Consider the following 15,742-nt stretch of genomic DNA (forward strand, 5'->3'; position numbering starts at 1 on the left):
AGCAAAAGTACTTAATCAGACACATAGAGCTTGTGAAAATATGCTGGTAACTACACTTTATGAATTAGAATACCAATGCTCAGGGTCCAACAGATTTAGCAAAGTGTGCCCGGCTTGTGCAATGGTGGGTGGTGGAAGGCAAGTCCTGCCCGACAAAGCAAAGTACGGCCCCAGTAGAGAAACTTGAAAGACTGACCATCAACCTATCAGATACGAAGAGCGGCCCACCGTACACCTCAAGCATATTCATGGCATATTGTTTCTCTAGATTCATCTAGGTGGTGAGGGGTGTGCGTCGTGAATATAAAGCCTGAGAAAGTCTTCAAGTAGTAATAATGATTATAGGGAATTTTGATACAGTGCATGACCGCAAGGTATCTATCTACCTTGGAGGAATATGAATGGACTAAAAACTTAGGCTTGGGAGAAAGCTTTAACAATCAAGGCTTTGTGCAGAGCGAGTGGCAGGGCTGACCAAGACTAGATACAGGCCAATTTAGATCCCTCTATTCATGCTTGTTCTTCTATTGGCATAGAACATGATGTTGGTGATCTATAGCCGCCTGCCGAGTGGTATGATATGTGTTGTAGAATTGCTTTATTCTATCATCAGTCTCCTTCGTCAACCCCTAGGTATCGACTATGAGATATATATATACTTGGGTTTACAGTTGCGTGTCCTTTCCTGCATGTCTGCTTAGTCATGTTCTGACAGGTATACCACCTTTTCGTCAGGCAAAAAACACATCGTCCACCAAAACCCAACACTTTCATTTACACATAGTTCAACCAGAATGAAGACTTTTCGAAAGTAGCTTCTTCTAGTGACTATGGAATTCATTAAATTTATTAATCGTGTTCTCAAACTGTTAAGTTGGGCACCTGATATATGGATATGCCATGAAAATGGCTCTTGGTTTACATTCGCCGCGCGCGACTATCCAAATCATTTTCCATCGCGATGGCCAGCGCAAACGCTTTACCGAACTCAACCATGGATAACGATCTAGCTAGAACTGGCTCAGATTACCGACAAATAATAATATCAAAATCAAGAAATCTCTTATTTCCTTTTAGGCTCTCATTCAACTGTGATTCTGCAGTATAGAAAGAAAATACATCAATCTGTCTAGACAGAAGTCATCAAACTTTCTTAGTTAGCCAAGGTTTTGTTAACTAGCACCGAAACTCAACGCCTGAAACTATGGTTGGTCGAATTTGACACCTTAGAACAAGACAGCACTGGTTGGGGGCTCTAGTCTACGTAGCAGAATATAAGGAACGTATATTCAGAAATCGAGAAAAGCACTTTGTGTATCTACTCTAGATAAGAAAGGATCTCACTCGATAACTACATGGGCTAGAAGCCGCATGGCATGGTATGACGACCTAGTAAAAGCATGTAACTTGATGCGTGCGCTATTTTTCGTCTCTTTTCGCCTACTTCCTCTTCGTCTTGTGGGAGATAAAAACTGGCCCGATTGTCTTGTCGAGACTAGACTGAAAGCTCTATCGCAATGGATGCATAGCCTAATCCTTTTGTTGTCAAGATTCTTCTGCGAACATTTAGGGGAATTTCATCTTGCCTAGCCCTCACTGTCCAAATGAAGCACTCAATATATATACTCATCGTCGCATCTATAAAGAAGAATGAAATGAATTGCGATGGAAAATATCGCGCACAAGAGCAATATTGGTTAGCTGTGGTGTTGTGTTACCAAAGGATTGAATTGTGTAGCTTACGCTAGGCACTTGGGTGACACAAGACTTTACAACAATATACAACTACTTCAACGCACCAAAGCTCATTTGCAATAGAGAGCCTTGACCACCTGATTAATGGTAAAATTTGCCTAGACTTCATGCACTACGTCGCTCATAGAGCCAAAAAAAAGTGCCTTCAGATCTCCACGGCGCAGAGATATGTCTACACACATATGCGCCATTTCGTCTCTATGCACGGTTTGAAGGGCCTATTTCTATGGATTGCGTAGCACAGATATTGTCGACAACAAATAGTAACACATTCTGAAACTCCAAATCGCAAATATGACAATGGAAACTGAGATGTTGTAGTGTGTTTCCAGTTGTCTTCATAGTCACTTAATGAGGTGAAATAGCTGCTAGGACTTATTCGTTGCTGCTGACTGTCCTAAATGACGACATTTGATGCAATGTCGGGATAGACTGAGCAGCCCGATAGCAAAGAGCAGGATGCACTGAGACTGCGCAGAAATAACGACGAAACGACATCTAGTGTGTTATACACTCGCATCCACAACCAGCCAGATTGAGTAGGTACATGGATTCATCCCCACTTGGCCCCCTAGCATCTTTCTCTCTTGGTCCGATCTACGAAGGCAATCCTAAGCAAACACCAAAGGCTTGCCCTAAAGGTAGGTTTACCAATGTCTTCCCTCATCCCCTCGTCAAGATCAAGTTTCTCTAGGAGCTTAATGAAGTGCTGCTGTCAGCAAATAGTTAATACCCCGTTTTCCTCTGCTTGGGCTAAGCCAAGAAAAGATCTTGACCATCTTCATTCACACTCTCCGTCACAAGCATTACTATGCTTAGTCTCCCTTCTACTTAGATAGCCCTGATTTTTTCTTCTTGTTCCTTCATTTCCTGTCTTGGCCTGTGTCTGGTATCTTCACTCCAGAAATAGACCCCTGCCACAAGGTATCTCTCTCCCCCGTCCGGAGCTTGGTGTTCCAAGAAGAAAACACCGTCCTCCCTACGTTTGCTTTCTTGGCCTCTCCTTGTTTGGCCTAGGGAGCTCTGACTCGGCGCCAGGGTTTCCCTTGCCCCCGTGCATTTGTCAATGCCCATTCTAAAGGCAATAGCCTCAGCTCCAGTCGTTGCTCTACCCGGGTCTACGTGTAATCCATGTGAACGTTTTCGTGGGCCTCACCGTTGGCGTGGTGTCTCCCGGCCACCAGCGTCGCTTCCCCCTTCATCGGGTCCCACCGCCATAACTTCGGCCCTTCCTCTTGTCTCTTCTCGATTTCCTGTCCTCTCCTTTCCTGGCCTGCGGAGTAGTCCGGCCGCAGCCCTTTCTTTTTGTATTCCACTTCGGCTTTCTCATGGGCTTTGCTGTTGGTGTGGTGTCTCTCGACCACCTGCACCAACTTCCCGCTCACCCGGTTCTTTCGTCAGGACAATTCCATTTGTTTTCCCTCATTAGTTGTGACAGTTTGCAATTTACGCAAGGTTTGGCTTAGGCGACATCTTGGAAGTCTCTAGCCTGCGAGGCATCTAGAAATTCTTCTGTTTCTTCTTCTCTTCGACTTGATATCCATTCTTCAAGGAATTGCATCTACTCTTGCATCTCTACATTTTGCTCACACATGGTCTTGGCCTGGTTCAAGCCTCATCTTTGGCCGAGATGATATTACTTATCCTTTTCCAAACACCATCACAGCATTTGTATTTTCCTCGCTCTATTTTACGACTAGCTGAGTAGCTGTGATCTATCTGATCAATTAAAACGAACCAATATAGTATTCCCTGTTGACCTCGATTGCCCTCTAGGTCCTTGCATTATGTCGAGTCTTTGCGTAAATACTACACCGCCGAACCTTTGCTCCTTGTGACTCCTCGAGGATAGAATAAAAGTCTAAACGTCCATGATATGATGTAGGAGGGAAAAGTCCGTCGCCCATTTATCTGCATCGCTCACTTATCAAGCATGTTACACCAAACAATTGAATCAATCACATCAATCACATGACCAAATTAAGAACGATCTAGTCGATCAAATAGCCATAATAGCAACACTTTACGAAATCTCTTTCCTCCTCAATTCAAGAAAGTCCACTTTGGGCCTCTTGCGCTGAGCGTTGTATGTAGCCTCCTTTCTTCCCTCCGCCTTCTGTGGTGCCTTATTTAGTGATATGGCCAGCGTTATTTGCCATGTTTCCGTCTTTCCTTCGCCTTGAATTGTCTCCATATTCTGCTGACCCATCGGCTATCGCCATACTCCGACTGACTGAGTTGGTGCCGTACTGAGGAAGTTGTATGGCTAGAGCCTTGGGTTGGAATCGACTGTTTAACAGGGGATGGTGATGCGATCATTGTTTGGCGTTTGTAAACAGACTGGGACAATGGAAAAACACTTCTTTCATCTTCACTGAAGGTTGCAGTCTTTCAAGGGTGCACACGCCCATGTTGAATAACTTCTGACTCCCAAATTAAGATGATATCCTCGTGCTCAGTAATTTCGCCATTTAGCTATCAATACGGATCAATTTCGACCTTTGGAGAGGCTTCTTTGCAGTCTTTTTTTGCCATAATTTTATAGGCACAAGGTAGCCCATATCACTTTCTACAAAAGCTAGAACAAGAGCATATGAGAGAAAGACAAGTAGGGAGACCTGAAGTATGTACACCTGCAATATAGCGATGTTGCTTGACAGGAATATTAACACAGACATATGATTCTTCACCAGATACTGCTAAGCTAATGTTCTGATGACTTCAATGAATGCACTCCTTTTGCTTGGCAACTTCTGCATCAAAAGCTTTTTGCTTCTTTTGTAAAAGCTCTTGCCTGGTGTCAAAAACCTCCTTCAAGTCGCCAGTACCTCTGACCAAATAGCTTTTTAGCCCACGATGTCCTGACTCTGTCGGAGACATACTTCATTGGCTGTAGTTTCTGATATTCTTGATAAAACAGCCTGCCCACCTGGCCAATATTCACGTGTTATAAAGATAAAAGACTATTTGATTGGCTGGATTGCTGTCAGATCAGCTATGTGATTGATTCAATTGCTTCGTGTAGGGCATTAAGCTTTTAGGTGCGAATAGGAATTCTCTCGAATAAACTCAAATCAAATTAGTGACGCAGGGCAGTGCACCATTAGATGCATATGTGTAGCGTTAGATGCATATGTGGGGATTATGTGCATTTTAAAATCACATGGGACGGGCCCCAATATGCGCACAACGGCTGGCGACTGCTACATGCACCGGTCTTTTTGCTTGATGCACCACCCCCCAGCCATGTGGGCGCCGCCTACATCCGCTCCCCCCCCCATTTCTATTTTCGCTCCCCCCCCTGTTTTTTGGTTTATAATCAAGATTTTGCTGTGAGCCCTTGGCAGCACCAGCAAGCAGACTACAGATACACCAGATAGAGATGGAGGCAGACGCTGTAGCAGTCGCTTTAAATGCTGTAAATGCAAACAGTACAGCAGACTACGTAGCAGACAACGCAGAATTAGAGCGATGGAAGTGCCTGACTTTCAAAACACCTACTCAGCCGGTCACAAGTACGAAGTGTGAGCTGTCTGGATTTGAGAAAGTTGGGCCTACGAGAAGGAAAGCTTCAAAATGTAGCAAGTGTCATCAGGTTGGCCATACAATGACTTCGAAGGCATGCCCCCTTAAGTATTCAGAGCTTTGCAATACATAATTTTCACTACATTATTTACCTCTTTCTAGTATGTATGTATGTATTTTTTAACATACCTCTATCTAGTGCATTTGCTACATCTACATTGCTAGTAAGGGCTCAAAACACTGCTGAGATACACTAAAAAATTGATTATGTAGCCCAAGAAACAGGGGGGCGGAAATAGAAATGGGGGGAGTGGATGTAGGCGTCGCCAGCCATGTGCACCTATGGGGCCCCGCAAGCTAAGGGCCCCAATAGGCGCACACGGCTGTGCGGCTTACGTAAACCTTAAATACTTACATAATCTCCAAAAAATGCATCTACATGGTGTATATGGATTTAACGGTGCGCTATCACACTTATTTCACCTTCACTGAAGGTTGCAGTCTTTCAAGGGCACCCACGCTCACATTGAGTAGCTTCTAGCCGCTGAATTAAGAAGATATCATCATCCAGCCACTAATACAAATCGACTTTGACCTTTGCAATGGCTTCTTTGCTGTATGACTTCATGCAATGCACTTCTTTTGCTTAGCAACTTCTGCATCAAAAGCTTTTTTCTTATTTTGTAAAAGCTCTTGAATAATATCAAAACCCCCTTAAAGTCGCCAGTACCTCTGATCAAGTAGCTTTGTAGCTCATGATGTGCTGACTCTGTTGGAGAGATACTTCATTGGCTGTAGTTTCTGATATTCTTGACAAAACAACCTGTCCACTCTTGATGTGCTGGCCAATATTCACATTTTATAAAGATATAAAACTATTTGATTGACTGGATTGTGGTCAGATTAGCTATGTTGTTCATTTAATTACTTGGTGTGTGGTGCATTGAAGCTTTAAGTGCAAATAGGAATTCTCTTCAACACACTCAAACCAAGTTGGTGGTGTGTGATAACACACCATTAAATCCATATACACCATGTAGATGCATTTTTTGGAGATTATGTAAGTATTTAAGGTTTACATAAGCCGCACAGCCATGTGTGCCTATTGGGGCCCAGCCGTGTGCACCTATTGGGGCCCCACACAGCTGTGCAGCTTACGTAAACCTTAAATACTTACATAATCTCCAAAAAATGCATCTACATAGTGTATATGGATTTAATGGTGCATTATCACACACCACCAACTTGGTTTGAGTGTGTTGAAGAGAATTCCTATTTGCACTTAAAGCTTCAATGCACCACACACCAAGTAATTAAATGAACAACATAGCTAATCTGACCACAATCTAGTTAATCAAATAGTTTTATATCTTTATAAAATGTGAATATTGGCCAGCACATCAGGAGTGGACAGGTTGTTTTGTCAAGAATATCAGAAACTACAGCCAATGAAGTATCTCTCCAACAGAGTCAGCACATCATGAGCTAAAAAGCTACTTGATCAGAGGTACTGGCGACTTTAAGGGGGTTTTGATATTATTCAAGAGCTTTTACAAAATAAGAAAAAAGCTTTTGATGCAGAAGTTGCTAAGCAAAAGAAGTGCATTGCATGAAGTCATACAGCAAAGAAGCCATTGCAAAGGTCAAAGTCGATTTGTATTAGTGGCTGCATGATTAAATCACTGAGGATGATGATATATTCTTAATTCAGCAGCCAGAAGCTACTCAATGTGAGCGTGGGTGCCCTTGAAAGACTGCAACCTTCAGTGAAGGTGAAATAACTTGTCTTTCCATTGTCCCAATCCATCTATAAACGCCAGACAATCATCCCATAACCATTCCCTATTATACAGCTGATTCCAGACCAAGGCTCCGGCCATACAACTGCCTCAGTACAGCATCAACTTAGTCAATGAGAGTATAGAAATAGCCTTGTGGTGATGGATCAGCAGGATATAGAGACAATTAAAGCCAAAGGAAAGAGGGAAACATGGCAAATAAAACTGGCCATATCACCAAAGGAGGCACCACAGGAGGTAGAGGAAGGGAAGAAGGCTATATACAACACTCAGTACAAGAGGCCCAGATTTGACTTTCTTGAATTCAGGATAAAAGAGAGCTTGTAAAGTATGGCTATATTTGATTGGCTAGATTGTTCTTAAATTTGCCATGTGATTGATTCAATTACTTGGTGTATAGGGCATTGAAGTTTTCGGTGCAAATAGGAATTCTCTTGAATATATTCAAATCAAGTTGGTGGTGTGTGATAGCGCACCGTTAAATCCATATACACTATGTAGATGCATTTTTTGGAGATTATGTAAGTATTTAAGGTTTACGTAAGCCGCACAGCCGTGTGCGCCTATTGGGGCCCCAAGCTAAAAAAGGGTTTAGTAAGCAAAAACGGAGTGGGGGTACACCTATCGGGCCCCGTAGGGTGCCACATCTCAGGGTGAGATGGTGAAATCTATCCGAGGGTCCTGCCGTATTACAGGTGAGTGCTATCATTGACAGGGAATAAATTTAGAAGACATGCATACATAACTTATCGCCGAAGGAATGACGGCGACGACATTTTGGATTCCGGATGTCAAATAATGAGTCTCGTAAAGCACATTAACTGATGTATAGATATGGCTCCGCTTATTATATCGTAGCACAGGTCAGTATGCAAAACTTTCTCCATCATAGATATAGTGTTAAAGCATTAGACCTTGGATAATCAGGAGACACCATTATTCCTCTAGTCTCCAATGCTGAGATTTACGTCTCGTTTATGCCTGCGATTCATATAGGTATGTGTAAACTTGTCAGTAACATAAGTAGAAGTTACTAGGATTGGGGGCTCGAACTAAGCTCGGCCGAACGTCAGGACCAGTATTTGTTGAATAGACCTGACACTGTGATTCCTTTATTAACTCTATTAATCACTGACTATTTTTCCATCATTTCTGAATTCCTTTTCCAGCTCTTCTAGCTTTTATACTTTTGTGTACATTCAGCCACAGTGGATAGGTGTATGCACAATTGCCAGTTACGTGCCTGAGGTGTGCTCAGAGCGCCAGGCAACAGCATTAGACACGAAGGGTCTTTTCAAAGGCCATATGTTTAGTCTAGACATTGTAGTAATAGATACATAAACCAGTTGAGATATAGAACAACATTAATGATGAATTATTTCTTCCTCTTCCTATTCCAAGGACATGCGTGCATCTGCCTAATATATACTGCTAGAACTCTAATGTGTAAGTAGTATAATATGAGTAAGCTTAGCTAGAGTATGGGGATTATCCTAGCGATGCAAGTGTCTCTACATTTGTGAAAATATAAAGGTAATACAAATATGTTACCATTGATTCATGTAAGAAAGGCCAGAAACATGCCAAATTATGTGGTATGAAGAGTGAGTAGACCACTGTCTAAAATGTGGCCATTAATCACGAAAATGGATAGTTAACGTCCGGCTACAACGGAAGTTTCGACAAATGACAGTACGTAATCCATTACTCCCAAAAGCACTTTATTATTGCCAAAAGCTATTAACAAGTAATTTTCCGAAAGCCTATACACAGGCCTTTACGTGCTCTTTGGTCCATTGCTCAGTAGAGCTATTGTGATGTACAAGTATTCATGGCTTTACATACTCGGCCAAGTTTTGCTCAAGAATCTATTCAGGCATGTATACAAGACCTTTCCTTCCTCCACGATAACCAGTCCTTTTACTGCTTCTTCACATCTCCATCAGTTCTCTAACTTCACACACTCACCTTTAGCCACAGTTCTTTGTAACTTCATTTCTACCAATAACCAAACCAACAAAATGCAACCTTGGACATACCTCGTGGGGACTCGCTAGACTTGTGAGTGCTACATCTTACTAATGGCTAATTATATCTCAATTCCTCTTTCCGAGAGCTCCAAACTCAGGGAAAGTCATCCTCCCCTGAACGCAATTTCGTCATCTAGTAATTATGGATAATAACACAAGACCAAGACGCACGTCTTTTAGCCATACCCAGCAATACCGCAATGTGCTCAGTGATGGTCGCCTTAGCCTAAATCAAGTGCTGTTGTTGTAAAGGGCACTATTAAAGTGCATAGCATCATGGCATAGACTAACAAAAGGGTTGTGGTAAGGGATGAGATGAAGTATCACAAATATAAGCCAAGGCCAATAGTCACTGTGTGAGTGAATCTTTTCAACATACTAATAAGCTGGTGATTAACTGTCAGGCAGATGTACTATCTTACATCCGTATCTGTGCCCCATTGATTTAGTATTATTCATCTCCTTCCATCTTTTCAATACAGAGCTTTGATAGGGATGAGAGGTTATATTGCCGTTAGCCACGTAATCACAGGCCCCTACTATATACTAGCACATCCATATTATTCCACACGCACACCAATCCTTACACTCAGCATCGTATTATTATTGTTATCTATCTGTTGCATGGATAGCCCAAGTTTTACCAATTCAAATCCACCATAATGACCGACTTCGTATATTCCCTTAAGTGCCAGATATACACCATATCACATTACATTACTGATAGGATGTTCCTTGGGGTTATCAGGTGGTAGAAAGGCGAACATCAATCACATGTAATCCTTAGCTTAGTGATGATGGTTGCACAGTAGATATCGGCGGCACTATGGGTTCTATCGCAGAAGTGAATAACAAGCCTTAGGCGAATAGAACATGGTTTAAACGGGATCTCCGCGTATTTCGTATTGCAAAAGCTTCTCCCGCTCCTTGGATATGAACCTCGACTAATCATGTAGTACAAATCTAGCCAGGCAAAAATTTAGACCCCCTGAGAAACAGAATTTAAAATCATTCAGGACTTCATAAGACAAAGAACCAACTGGTGAATATTATTGATTTGTCAGTAACCTAAGTCATGATTCCCAGGACGGCTGACCCTGGTCTAGTTCGCCCAAACGTTAGGGTTAGCATCAGTTATGAGGGGGCTCATGTATTTGGACTAGCTAGATATGGTAGTGATGGTTCAGATCAGCTCTTTATGGAAGAAACAGATAGACAGAAAAACCCCTTATTTTAGGACATTCAGTGCATCCTCCTAATATCTACTGTCGTAATACCCAACTCTAGGTAGGTCAATATGCTGTGGAGATTCTAGCTCTACTCAAAACAACATCGGGCAAGCCAGCACCAGATGTAGGTACATGGTATATGGTACATTCTGAGATTTAAAGCTTGATCTTTGCTTATTTAATCTTTGTATTTATCCTTCCTAGCACAATAGAATAAGCCTAAATTCCAACTGCCCACTTGTTCTGCTTGGATCAATCGATGTGACGCCGGGGCCCTGGTGGGTGGGTGGTTGGATATGTGTTATTGATATCCAAGGCCTGTCCGGGCTCCTTTGACTTTTTAGGTTTTAGTCTACCAGGGTGTTCCCTCGTAATGCTTGTGAATAGTTTTGCTTTTCTCAACAATGTGCATTTAGTTACTCCTTCATTAGAAACAGAGCATTCTAATTAAAAATAAGGCCTGGCTTGGAAGCATAAATACGCCAACTCTTTCACGCTGTTATTGCTGCTTATAATCTCGGCTTGATTTGCGAGGATGAGCCAGATTCTCACATTCTCTGCACCGTAGGTAGTCCCAACGTTAGTTTATGCATTCTAAGGTGTTGTCTGTCTTGAAGAGAGATGGTGCTAGAATCTCTAGCTCAACGCGTCCCTCCACGCTACCCTCCTGCAAGGGTTTGCTCACTAATAACCAGTCTATATTGCGACTGATTTTAGATGGAATGCTGTATCCGATCTGTACTTCATATCATATTAGGATTAAACCACGTCTTGAGGTTTGGCTATCGCTTGACAAAGTTAGAAGCCCAGCGCTTGCCGACAGGTGGCGCGCCATAGTCGTGGAACAGTCGGTTAGCCATTTCTTCAACATCACATGGTTGTAGGTGAAACCCTTGTCAATCAGGGCTAAGAACGAATTTGCCGACGACCCGCCTTTCTAGATTAGGTATTGTCGGTGATTCGGAATGATATTGTGCCGACAGTTAATCCCATCCTGTCAGCAGCGAAGTGCATGATTATCCACCGGATATAATAACCCTGTTGCAAGTTGGGCCTTAATTCCAGGTTAGTTAGCTTCTAGTTACAATTGAATTGTGAGCAAAGGACGGATGCCTATACTAGTACGTAATCCATTACTTCCACAAGTGCTTTATTATCGCCAAACGCCGATGAAAAGTAAGTTTCCGGGAGCGTATACACAGGCCTCTATGAGCTCTGTGGTCCGTAACCCACGAGAGCTCTTGTGATGTAGAAGCATCAATGGCTTTACATACTCGACCAAGTTTTCCTCGAGAATCCATTCAGGCATGTATATAACACCTTTCCTTCCTCCATGATAACCAGTCTTTTTACTCCTTGTTCACATCTACATCAGCTCTCGAACTCTACACGCTTACCTTTAGCTACATTTCTTTGAAACTTCATTTCTACTTTATACTTCTTTCCGATCTTCTTGTCTTCACAAGTCTTAACTTCATTTCTACCAATACCCAAGCCAACAAAATGAAATCCTGGACTGTTGCCTTCCTCCTCACTCTTGCTGGCACTGCTATTGCACTGCCTGCTGTTGAGCCTGCTGTTGATGTAGCCAATACCGATGGTAGCATTTTTGCCAGAGACAGGACGTGTTGCCGTTTGCCCAAAGCCTGCCGTTGTGTGGAGTCTTATAATGGAGCCCACGTTTACGTGGACATGAGATTTTGCGAAGGTGTAGCCGATTGTTAATGGGCCTGGAATTTCAGATCAACTTCGGCGAATCCATTAGGCTCACTTCTTGGATTACCTCATTCATGTTTCCCTTCACCTGCACACTGGCCTTTTTTCTAGCGTTCGAAACCCTTGAAGCATGCCCTTCTTGATGCTTTCTAGGTTCGCAATACCTCTTCATTTTCTTTACAATTTTGATAAAATAAACAATATTTGATAAAACAGACAGTATTTGATCATAACTGAGATTCTCTTGTACGTAGCAAAACCCATCACACCGAGTGCTTCAGTAGTTGAATCTTCCCGTAGTTATGGAATTGAGCAATATTACTGCATCAAAGGACATGTTGCGCAACTCGTGCTACTTTCTCTTCAGGTTTGTTTTAGTCTCATTTTAATTTTTTCAAGTATATGACAGGAATTCTGTTGTTAGATCTGGAGAACACAGTGACAATAAGTTCTAATTGACCAAATACTGTCTTGCATCTGCATCCTATGTTCGGTCTTCAGCGACAATCTTTTTGGTGCATCCGCATAGTTGGTGTATTCGCTCATCATGTACGTTAGTAATACCGATAGTATTTGACGCCAAGCTGAATTTCATGTCTATCAATGTGCATGTCTGTAACTAGACTTGCACCGAAGAAGAGTATAGAGGACTCCATTAGATGTAGTAGCTAGCCAGACGATTGGACTGGTGTTTCTTGTCTGTTTGACGGGACTATGGCCAAACGCCACTATGTTAGAATAGATAACTGTACGTGAAGATATTGCTAGCCACTACTGACATGCGTGATGGATGACCACACTACTAGGCACAAGGCCTCAGGCATCAATTACTTATCCCTCGATACTACAACATTGGACTACCTTTGCCCGCAATACGACTAAATTCATGAAAACAAAGCAGGTTGAACAAAGTGTGCGGGATGCAGCCCAGGGCGAGCCGTATACTGTGGGCCCCTACAACTCTCTCTTCAGTACTACAATCCGCGTGAGATTGTGACTTCTAGGGACCCAAGTATCCGGTGAGACTATCTAGTGTGCTCAAGTTCCCCCGCGCTAAAATGGCTGACTGATCCTAGGCCAGCTTTATCATTGTCGTGACAAACGCATGAAGCGTATTCCTGATACATGCTACCCGTATCGTAGCATTTCCACTTGCCTAGGCTACTGGAGTGTCCATAGGATGAGATGGGACGTTGCCAATACCCCGATTATGTATGCAGAAAAGGAAAGAAGGCCCTAAGGCTTCTTGCGCACTTAGTGTAGAGCAAAATAAGCATTAATCTCTAGGAAGGGACAATGATATTTATGTGATGGTAGGCTTAGATGAGAGCCTTAACAGCCCTTTTAACTCGCCCAATACATTTGCTTCTTATTTCCCTCATCGGCGTCCATGGAATTTGTGCCCTAGAACCATAGTGCCACTGAATCTCTATCGTCAAGTTTAAACTCGAAGTCTGTGGAAAAGGGTTTATGGCCGGTTTTTTCTAGTCTTTTAGGGACACCCACGTGTCCAATACAGGTATAATCCGGCCCGGCCTTGCAGCCTGATAACCGGAACTTGCTCATACATGTTTCTCTAATGTCTGCGGGTAAACTCCCAAGTCGGCTAAGATATTCCCTCTGGTGGACGAAGCTGTTGGAAATTCAACGTGAAAATCAGTGTAGCTAGCTCTCGAACGCAGCTCCTCCTGCTTCAGTCCTGAAGGCGTACACTGATTGAAGTTTTGGCATCATATTGACTGAGTTCAGGCTAGTAAACCCTTCAAATTAAGGTGTATTCACGCAAAGTTATATATCTTCCACCTCTTTTAACCAAGTATTGAGCTGGGAATCGGCGATGCTAGTGACGGTGTCTCCAAAAGCTTCTGCATAGAATATCATAGCGTACTACCCAAAGGAGTCATTTATTGATGATGCTTTGCCCGCCATCATTCTTTGCCTGCTCAGCGTATGAATAGATAGGACATAAGTTTTGAAGATATTTGTATGAAGAGAAGAGGCATGTCAGAAATGCAAGTCTTTCTGGACTCTGCACAGCCTTTTTTTCCAACAATGTGCTAGGACTTTTCTCTATTACCATTAGGATACATGTTGGATTGGTTCGCATTTGTTGGAACAAATGTACATGTCACATGTAACTCACTTTTGAAGAGCCGAATGTTCAACCTTGACTAACTGATGATTTACGATATTTGGCTCGTCGAGCTTATAGGATATTGCCGAAAAATAGAGCAGCAATATTGAGTATCAAAGTACCAACGAATGAAACATGCTAGGCGAACTGTACTATGATTTACCAATTGATGCTGTACTTGTGGATGCATGGTGGAATGGCTTATGGACCGTAGGACTAGTGTCTTTTGATACAGAGCATCATAACCCATTGCGTCTATGTGTTTGAGAAATGAAGAGTCTTGGTTAGGGGAATGGTCCATAGTTGTGCAAAGTGTAAGAGCAGAATCTATAATGCAATGCCAAACCCCATCCCAGGGGTAGGCTACTTGAGATGATTGCCATACGGCCAGACGCAGTACCGAACGCAAATCTTGAGTCAAGTATTGAGAATCTCGAAGAACGACACAATGGTGGCAGCCAGAGCACCCTCTGCTCATTCTCCATGATCCAAACCATTGCATCCTGAAAACCGGGAATGGGTAGTCGCACCATTCATCGTGGTTGTGGGCCAATATCACCTCTCCAGCTGGTACTGAGAAAGTAACCTGCAAGGGGATTGGGCTATTTCCACGACTCATAATGAGTGGACCGACAATGATACAGGTCTTAAGTGGCTCAAGCACTTCAATTACCATACAAGAGCCCGATCAAACAGTCGCTATCGGGTTCTTATCGTTGATGGGCATCAAAGCCACCACTCAGTCGGGCATTCGCTTATCATTGACGTTAGTAGATACTGGATGTCCCAGAAGGAGAAATAAGTGATTATTGAATTTGCTCTGTATCTATCTGTTTCCTGCCTGAACAGCGGATCCCAACCATCACTACCATGTCTTGTTTAATTAATCTGACAAATTATGGTGTTTTTATTGCAAGTTTAATTCGGAGGCTTGATGAAAGTGCGTCGCTCGCTGATCACGCACGTTATATCTTCAATAATTTTCAAGTTACTCCTATCCCCTCTTCGTTTCAACTAACTTCATTTTTTCCAGCTCTTTGTCTTTCATACTTGACCGTCAGGGCTTTAATACTTTCGTGTGTCTTCACCCACGATGCGTAGGTTTCGGGGCCCAATTGGACCCGTAGGTTTCGGCATAATTACTAATCACGTGTTTCAGGCGTGCTGAGAGTGCAACGCAAGAATAACTAACCATCCGAAGTAACGGCGGCAAATTAGTTCCCGGAAGCTTAATAATTAGTTTTATAAAGAACAATAACTAATATATAGTTAGACATGGTTCTTCTTGTTATATCGTAGCATAGGTCAACATGTAAAACTGTCTGTCATAGATCTAGTAGTAAAAAATGGGAACATTAATAATCAGGATGTATCACTACCCCCCTACTCTCTAAAGCTGAGATTTACACCTAGTGTATACCTGCCATTGGTGTAGGTATGTGTGGTGTGAACTTGTCAGTAACCTAAGTCGAGATTACTAAGACTATTGACCCTAACCACGTTCAGCCAAACATCAAGGCTTGTATTAAACATGAAGGGCTATTTCCAAAGCCA

This window comes from Ceratocystis lukuohia (genome assembly GCF_044167205.1).
Source record: "Ceratocystis lukuohia strain C4212 chromosome Unknown Supercontig5_pilon, whole genome shotgun sequence".
In the NCBI taxonomy this organism is placed as follows: Eukaryota; Fungi; Ascomycota; class Sordariomycetes; order Microascales; family Ceratocystidaceae; genus Ceratocystis; species Ceratocystis lukuohia.